Below are 9,463 nucleotides of genomic sequence, written 5' to 3'. Positions count from 1 at the left end.
GTAGCCCTCACTGTCCTGGAACCCCTTCTGAAGACCAGGCTGGCCTTGAACTCAGACAGCCACCTGCCTCTGCCTCTGAGTGCTAGGATTAAAGGCATGTGCCACCGCCACCTGGCTTCACTGGGACTTTTACAAGGAGCAGGGTAGACATTCCCTGGCTGTCCCCTAGTTACTCCTTCCCTGGGGAAATTCTCCAAATGCCAGGGCCCTGTGCATGCTAGACTGTGTTGCCAGCTAAGCTGTGTCCCCAGCTCCAGCCATTCTGGCTTGTAAGGTTTAGGTTCATTTGCCTGTTTTGAGTGTTACAGAAAGACTCCAGGTTGGACCCTTTGGCTCAGCACTGCTGACACTGGTCTGCGTCATGGGCAGCAGCGTTCCTTTGTTCCGATACACACGGTCCCCTCTGTGGCCACACGGTTTACACACACGTTTATGTGTAGCGAGCTGCGTGGTGTCACACCTGATGGAGATGTATAATCAACTCCTGAGATGGCTAAGGCCTGACCTATGCTATGATCACGCAATGATTATCAGCTGCCTGCATATGCGTGAACCTGTGGGCAGTGTCCACCTGGCAATCCGGGGTTGGCAGCCCATGACTACTTAAGGGCTGGGAGAGGTTTGCCCGGAGAGAGAGGGTAGAAAGAGAGGGAGAGAGAGGAAGGAAGAGAGAGAGAAAGTGACTAAAGTCCTGTAATAAACTGCAGTGATAAGAGCTCCGGTGGTCGCGTCATCCTTGCGGGACTAGGGTGGACGCGACATTTATGTATTTCTTCCACTGCTGGTAATCTGGCTTGCTTCCAAGGTTTTTCATTTGTTTGTTTTGGTTTTGCTCTTTTTTTTTCTTTAAGGTTTTTAAGGTCTAATTAAAAAAAAAAATCTTACAAGCCAAGTGTGTAATCCCAGCTCAAGTCTGTGATCCCAGCATTCTGGGAGGCTAAAGCGGTAAGATTGCTTCAAGTTTGGGGCTAGCCTATGCTATTTATTCAAACACTTGCTCAAAAAAAAAAATCCTTGTATGTACAAAGCTAAGACATCTCTTACCCATTGATGGTTTCACAAAGCTCCATTCCTTGGAGCACAATTGCTGAGTCACATGTGTGTCTATATTGATCTTTTCATTTTATGTGTATGGGTATTTTATCTGCCTGTATGTCTGTGTACCATGTACTTGTAGTGCCCAAGGAGACCAGGGAGGATGTTGGATCCCCTGGGACTTGAGCTGCAGGAGGCTGTGAGCTGCCATGCTGGATGCTGGGAGTCACACTCAGTTCCTCTGTAAGAGCAGCCAGTGCTCCTAACCACTGGGTCACCTCTCCAGCACCTTGTGTGAGTAGTTTACATTGACATGTTCATCAAATTGCGGTCCTCAAGGTCTTAAGAGGAGTCAATCACTAATATCTTTGCCGGTTTTATTAGGCCTTTGGTGTGAAGTTGGTAAGTCGGTGCAGATAGGCCTGCCGCCTCTCTCTTTGTCAGGAACTCAGTGTGCTGGTGCCCCCCCCCACCCCCGTGAACCGCCTCTGTGTGCCCTTTGCTCCCCCCCTTACCTATGAACTCCCAGCCCTGCTGACGCTGGGCCAGGACACGTGTCTCTGGTGTTCTTCCCCCTCGGCCAGTTACTTGTCTTTTAGTCTTGTTTATGGAGCAACTGCAGGTTTAAATATAGTCTGTTTCTCCCCCTGCTTGTTGTTTGGGATTTGGTTAGTCCTGGAAGCTGTGCGTGGCAAGCCCCAGGGTCAAGCTGGTGAGGGTGGGGTGCAGCAACAGCTTGACTCCCAAGACTGGCTCTCTGAGGCACAAGCAAAGAAAGGGACAGTAGAAGCAGCCCAGAGTCACTGGTTGGCAGTGTGTCTGGGACACTTCCTTCAGTTCTTTCTGGGTCTTTCTGGGGAGTGTAGGGTGGCTGCCAGTGAGGACAATCTCTCCTTCAGACCTGGGCCCAGACAGGAAGTGTGGGAGCCAGTCAGTGTACACAGGGCAGAAGAGAAAGGAGGGGCCGGTAAGATGGCTCAGAGGTAAAGGGACTTACCACCATACCTGATGGCTGAGTTGTTTGGTCCTGGGACACACATGGTAGAAGTCATTCTCTGACTAATACTAAAGAATGTGTGAGCCTGGCCGTGGTGGGCACGCCTTTAATCCCAGCACTTGGGCGGCAGAGGCAGGCGGGTCTCTATGAGTTCAAGACCAGCCTGGTCTACAGCCTGGTTACAGGACAGGCTCCAGAGCTACTGGGGGGGTGGTGGTGGTGGTGTGTGTGTGTGTGTGTGTGTGTGTGTGTGTGTGTGTACTATCTCTATCACACACACACACACACAATTAAAAATGCAATTATCTACTTGGGCTGCAATAGCAACTGCTTTACAGATTAGCAAAATTTAACACTAGAAATAAATTTCTCATAGTTCTGGAGCCTGGGAAGCCCCAGATCAAGGAAGGAACTAGCAAGGTAGGCCAGGAGGCATGCCTCATCTCGCTGTGTATACACGCAGATCTTCATTCCTGTGTGCACGGAGGGAGGAACACTACCTTCCCTTGTGGTCCCAGCCCCCTCTCCCAGGGCCGTTTTTTATTATTCAATTTTTTAAAGTCAGGGTCTTACTCGTCCCATCTGGCCTTGAACCTCATGTATAAAGGAGGCCTGGTCTCTATGCATAATCACTCTCGGATATGGCTGTGAATTTGGGGCAGCACAAGTTCCCAGCCCCTTATGATGCCCCAGGCTGTTTTCTGGACTTGTTACCCAGTGTGCAAGCATGTTGACACAGTTTCCTTATCTGTGTAATGGGGATGGAGCTGGAATGGACCTCATGAACTAATAAATCGGTATCTATAAAATCCTCAGGACAGGCTGTAACCAGCTTCCAAGAAAGCCTTCAGCAGCTCTTGACCCCCTCACAGAGCACCAGGCTTGCACTGTGAGCCCAGTAGAAGTCACACACAATGAGAGAGGGCCAGACTAGAGAAATGGCTCACTACTCGCCACTGAATCTGATCTGGGTTCAATTCATGGGACCCATATGGTTGAAGGAAAGAACTGACCCCTGTACATGATCCTCTGGCTTCCACATACACGCATAAACATGCAATAAATACAAATTAACTTAAAAACTGAGTGGCCTGAATGACTCCCAGGCCAGCTCACTAAAGACATTGTCATTGTCTTGCTTCTCTGAGTCACTTACTCTGAGCTAGGTTCCATGGTTTAGGAGTGTGTGCGTGTGTGTTTGTGAGTGTGTGTGTACACGCATGCACTTGCATTAAGGCATCAACTCATAAACACTGAGTGAGCTGACTCGAAAGTGGCTCCTGTAACTCCAATTAAGCCCTCAAAAAAGAAAAGAGAAAGTTAAGCCAACAGGTGTGGCAGCTCGCACCTGCAATCACAGAGCTCCAGAGGCTGTGGCAGGAAAATTGTGAAGAAGAAACCAGCCTGCATCATACAATAAGTTCCAGTTCAGTGTGGGGGGAGTTACACACTGAGACCAGATGCAACTCGGGTTGCAGAGTGCGGGCCCTGGACACACGTGTGAAGCCCTGGACTCCATCCTCAGCCCCACTGGTAGCAGGTGGTAGCACACACCTGTGATCTCGGCACTCAGGAGTGGAGACAGGAGGATGGAGAGTTATCCTCAGCTGTACAGCAAATGCAAGTCCAGCCTGGGATGAGTCTGTCTCAGTAAACACACACAGACATACCTTCACACCATCGTGTCCTGAGTTCTGCTGAGCAGGTACTAAGGACTCTCACGGGTCAGACAGGCTCCCTCCCACCTTCGTGCTGTAGAAGGTTAAAGGATAGCCACCCTGAAGTCTCGACTCTTGGCCCAGAGATCTCTGCTCTGCCCGACTGTCATTTCACGGGTTAGCAGCCTGACACAGAGGTGTCGACGATCCGAGGTGACAGAACTAGGAAGTGGCAGGACCAACCCCTGCTGTGAAGGACCCTAAACTTGACCTCAGCTGCATTGCTCCCAGGATCTCAGGGTGTGGCTCTGGGGTGTCTCACACTTCACAAAGCACTTTAAGGACCTTTCCAGGCCACTTCATATGCTTGGCCTCCATGGCCCCTAAGGTAGGCCCTTTCTTTCTTTCTTTCTTTCTTTCTTTCTTTCTTTCTTTCTTTCTTTCTTTCTCTCTCTCTCTCTCTCTCTCTCTCTCTCTCTCTCTCTCTCTCTCTCTCTCTCTCTCTCCCTCCCTCCCTCCCTCCCTCCCTCCCTCCCTCCCTTTCTTCCTTCCTTCCTTCCCTCCCTCCTCCTCCCTCCCTTTCTTCCTTTCCTTCTTTGGTTTTCTCTATGATTTTGGTTTTCTCTATGAGATAGGGTTTCTCTATGTAGTCCTGGTTGTCTTGGAACTCACTATATAAACCAGACTAGCCTTGAACTCAAAGAGATCCACCTGCCTCTGCCTCCCAAGTGCTGGGATTAAAGGCTCTGCCACCATGCCTAGCCTGATAGTCCTTTCTTTAAAGACCGTCCACTTCCCCAGTGCCCTTGAGCTGTACTCCCCCAGTGCCCTTGAGCTGTCCATAGGTGCTGTCTAGACCTGGTGACAGTAGAAGGCCACAGGGCTGCTGGCCCAGGCTTCATGTACTGAGTACCAGGACACTCTGCTCCTTTCTACAGCATGTGGGTCAGGTCCAGTGAACATCGTCCTGGCCCCTGCAAGTTTGCATCATGCCCCAGAACCCATGGGCCTGACTCTGCCAACTGCTCTGACTTTAGCCAATAGATCAAATGACCATTGATTTGATCCTGTGATTTGGGCTGATTTTTTTTTCTATGAGGATGACATCAAAGTCTATGGCTGAGACCTCAGCTCTAGCAAAACAGCCCCTATGTCTCCTTGTACCTGTTTCTGAAAGTCCAGAGCAGAGGCTGAATGGACCCCCACACCCTTCGGGGGAGGAAGGAGCAGGTGGGAGCAGGCAGGCACCTGATACAGAGCTGCTCTGGGACGTGTGTGATAAATCAGGAAAACATCTTCCAACAAACCGGAAACAGGAAAGTGTGAAAGGGAGGTGAGGTGGTTTCCTCCCCCGTGGCACCACTGTCCCCCCAACTTCATCATCTTGGGCCAGCTCCCCTGAGAGCAGACCAGTGGGGACAGAAAAGGACCCTCTCCAGCAGTTGTTCAATCACTGGTGGTGTGTGTGGCCTGCTGGGTATCACATTGCAAGTCTTGGTCAGAGAGAGAGCCAGAGACCAGGTTCCAGCCCTTGGCCGGGGTCCTCTCCTATGACCCAAGAGGCCTCAAGCTCTCAGGTTTCTGAAAAGTCCCTTTTCTAGTGACAATCCCAAAGAGCAGAGACTTAGGGACAAAACAGGCTGGCTCCAGCTTTACCAGCACCAGTTGTGGACAGGCGGCATAGCCACATACCATGGTGTGCTTCAATTTCCGCTTCTGTAAGACGGAGGCAACAAACATGACCTGGATACAGGCCTGTTAGTGTATGTGTGTAATCCCAGACCCTTGGAGGCTAAGGTAGGAGGAATCAAAAGTTGAAGGCAAAAAAGTCTATAGAGTGAGCTAAGACTAGTCTCCTCATCTTGGCAATACCCTAACTCAAAATAAAATGGGGGGGGGGGGAAGTAGTAGCTTTCTTCTTGGAGTCCATGATCCCGGGTTACAGACCCAGCCATCAGCTCACTGTGATGGAAGAATCCTCAAACTGAGCTGGGAAGTACTTGGTTAGCCCTACAACAGCTGTGCCATTATTGTACTCGCGGGTGCATGTGGCCTGGCGGGTCAGTATTGCAGCTTGTAGGGTTCACAGCCAAGTTAGACTGTTGGTGACTCTTCTCCCCCAGCAGCCTGTAGGATGCTGAGGGCTAGCCAACGAGGAGGAAGCTTCTAGCTCAGCTCCAGCGTGATTCTACCAAAGGGTGAGTGAGGTGTCTGCAGCAAGGGTTTTACTGTCACGTTCTGTTGGACCACCAAGGGCAATGGAAATACCCTTGGTCCGGAAATCTTGTCTGGATGTGTACCAAAAAAGGAAGTTGACTCACCAGGTGGTGGTGGTGCACACCTTTAATTCCAGCACTCGAGGCAGAGGCAGGTGGATCTCTGTGAGTTCAAGGCCAGCCTGGTCTGCAAAGAGAGTTCCAGGACAGCAGAGCTACACAGTAAAACCCTGTCTCAAAAAACAAACAAAACCCCCAAAAGCAACAACAATAAAAAAATTGAACCCAGGTTTAATTCCCAGCATCCACATGGCATAGCCGTTTTGAAGTGAGAAGCCATAAAAGTCTATTTATTAAACAATTAAGGGATGCAATGGAAAAACAGATCCACACATCTAGAACAAAGTAGATGCCGCCACTGATCCAGCTGCTGCTCCAGCTCCGACATCCCAAGAGAGCACACAAGACCCTTTTTCTCTCCATTTTATTGGGTTACCTCTCCAGAGAAAACCATGCCCATAGCAAATCACCCCAAAAGTCGTTGGCTGAACGGATCGAGCTCCCACGACACCATTTCATGCATACACTTCACTGTGGCTGTGTTTGTCTATCGAGATTTGCCCAAAGTTGGACCCGTCAACATTTCAACATGGATGGAGGAGGGGCCCAAGGGGTCCCGCCCTTCCCAGCATTACTATCGACAGCTGATAGAGGAGAGAAACTTCTTGAGAAGAAGGGGTTCCAGTGGGAGAGGGAAGGGGGTGGGGAAGGGGAATGGGAAGTGTGTTATAATTTGAAAAAAATAATAAAGCGGCGCGAGTGAGAAAGATGCCATTCGACGGAGCTCAGGTGGGGGGATTTTTACTAAAGGGAAGGGAATGTAAAAGGAGGAGGAGGGGGTAAACGGGCCTGGGGGACAGGAATGGCAGAAGAACAGAGAGAGACACACACAGGCAGAAACAGAGAGAGAGGTGCGAAGTGGGCAGGGCCCTTTAAAAAGGGAGCCTGGTGAATGAGCACAGGTGGCGCTCTTAGTCGCTGAGGATGCAGAGACCCAAGGTCAGACCAGTACAGATGCCCGGATACTCACGAGGTGAGCATGACTAAAATCCATTATACAAATTCATGGAACCGGCAATTTTTATATAATTTATTTTATTTTACTTTTAAGTGTACTGTGTGAGGGTGTCAGATCCCCTGGAACTAGAGTTACAGACAGTTATGAGCTGCCATCTGGATGCTGGGAATTGAACCCGGGTCCTCTAGAAGAACAGTCACTACTCTTAACCGCTGAGCCATTTCCCTACTCCTGGAAAACAGTTTTTTTGTTTTTTTGTTTTTTTTTTTTTTCTTTTGGTTTTTCGAGACAGGGTTTCCTCTGTGATTTTGGAGCCTGTCCTGGAACTAGCTCTTGTAGACCAGGCTGGTCTCGAACTCACAGAGATCCTCCTGCCTCTGCCTCCCGAGTGCTGGGATTAAAGCAAACAGTTTTTTAAAATAGAGAAGATTGTGGTATAGCCTGGTGGTAGGGTGCTTGCTTAGCATGTACAAGGTCTTAGGTTCATTCTCCAGTAACACACATACACACACGTTTGAAATCTTCATTAAAGTAAGAATAAGCCAGGCATTGAATCCTGTGCCTGTAATCTCAGGACTTGGGAGGTAGAGGCAGAAGGATTAAGCCTTCACAACCAGTCTTTGATAAATTCCCAGTTCTACATGAGAGCCAGCATTCAAAAAAAAAAAAAAGTTTGCATCAGACATGGTGGCACAAACCTTTAATCCCAGCACTTGTGAGGCAGAAGCAGGTGGAGGTCTGTGAGTTCGAGGCCAGCCTGGTCTACAGCGGAGTTCTAGGCCAGCAAAGTCTACATTGTGAGACTCTGTGTCCCCTCTGAAACAGTCCAGGGCCCCAGCTCACCACTGATAATCCATACTGATCTCTTCACCTGCCAGTCCCATGACTCTAGTTTGTTCTTTTTGTTTGTTTGTTTGTTTGTTTGTTTTTTGAGACAGGGTTTCTCTGTAGCTTTGGAACCTGCCTGGAACTAGCTCCTGTAGACCAGGCTGGCCTCGAACTCACAGAGATCCTCCTGCCTCTCCAGTTTGTTCTAATGACCGGTAGTGGTGTTGGCTTATAACTTCCTGGTGATGCCACTGGCTCTGTCACTTGCTCCTGGTACAGCTTGGCCAAGTGACTGCAGGTCTCTGAGCCTTGGCAGAGCAGCGGGAGGCTGAGAAGGTGCCCTGCCCCACTGAGTCACTCGGCATACTGAACGACAAGTCTGGAAGAGTCTCAGCACAATGGCCAGCCCATAATAAGCACTCAATACCTGCTCTAACAGAGGAGTCCAAGTTCGAGAATCAGGCCACCTTGGACTTGAACCAGGGTTTAACCCTGCCATTTGTGGCTGTGTGACTTCGGCCAAGTCAGCTAACTCTCTGAACCTCCTTTCCCGCTGGGAGAGGAAAAACACAGATCTCCTGAAGGACAGATGTGGGGATCGAATGACCAGACATGTTTTGCTGCCCAGTGCAGCCCACGTGGGAATTACCCCATCTCCTCCCTTGACTTTCAACAGCGCTGGCCTTACCTGTGTCCATGCTGGCTGGAGGCCATCCCACTGTCCATCTGCTGGGCCTCAGCACCTGGCCTGCCCAGCCTGGCTGGGGAAAGTCAACAGGGCTCCTCCCAGCTGACAAGCTTGTCCAGGACACAGACAGCAGCAAGGCCCTTCCGTGTTCACTATGCAGGCTGACCCAAACCCTCTCCGCTACTGTCCATGTTGCTCTTGCCTCCTGCCCCCTCAGACCCAGAAGTTAGTCAACTCTTTTTTCTCTCCTGCTCCCAATACTTGGAATGTTCCCTCTGTCTTTTTCCTCTCCAAACCCGCATCTCAAAACCCAAATTCCCTCTGTCAGACTCAGACCTAGCTCGACCTTCTTCTCATCATTGCCTGAACTACCTTAGTTTTAAGTATCTTTTTAAATATAAAGTTTTGGGGGGAGTGGGAGGGAAATGGGGAGGAGGTTGACATTTTTAATAAATAAAAAAATATATAAAGTTTTGTTACATTTGGAAGTCAGAACCTTTGGAAATCAGCCCTCCTTCCACAGTGTAGATCCTGGGAGCAAACTCGGGTCTTTGTCCCCAAGTACAGTGGATTCCTTGAGCCCTCCTCTTGGCTCTTAAGTATCTTTTCCCTTGTTTGCTTTGAAATAGGAACTCATTCTGTGCTCTAGTTAGCCTGGGATTCGCTCTGTAGACCAGGCTAGCCTCGAACTCACAGAGACCCGCCTGCCTCTTCCTCTCCAGTGCTGGAATTAAAGGCGTGCACCACCACCTCCTGGCTGAAGCTTTCTTCTTGCACTCATGTTTTCCGCATGGAGTCTTTAGTGTTAGTGAATGTTATTGCTATTAGTATTTACTTTGGCAATAGCTGCACCATTAGACAAAAAAGAATAAGATTACCAGCATAGGCTTAAACCTCTTGTGGTTTACCCCCCATGACAGGTGAGAGAACCACTTTCCTGGGGTACCAGGCTGCACATGCCTG

This window comes from Alexandromys fortis, unplaced genomic scaffold (assembly GCF_014885135.2).
Source record: "Alexandromys fortis isolate MF-2015 unplaced genomic scaffold, M_Fortis_MF-2015_v1.1 scaffold_26, whole genome shotgun sequence".
NCBI lineage: Eukaryota > Metazoa > Chordata > Mammalia > Rodentia > Cricetidae > Alexandromys > Alexandromys fortis.
This window is presented reverse-complemented; position numbering follows the sequence as displayed.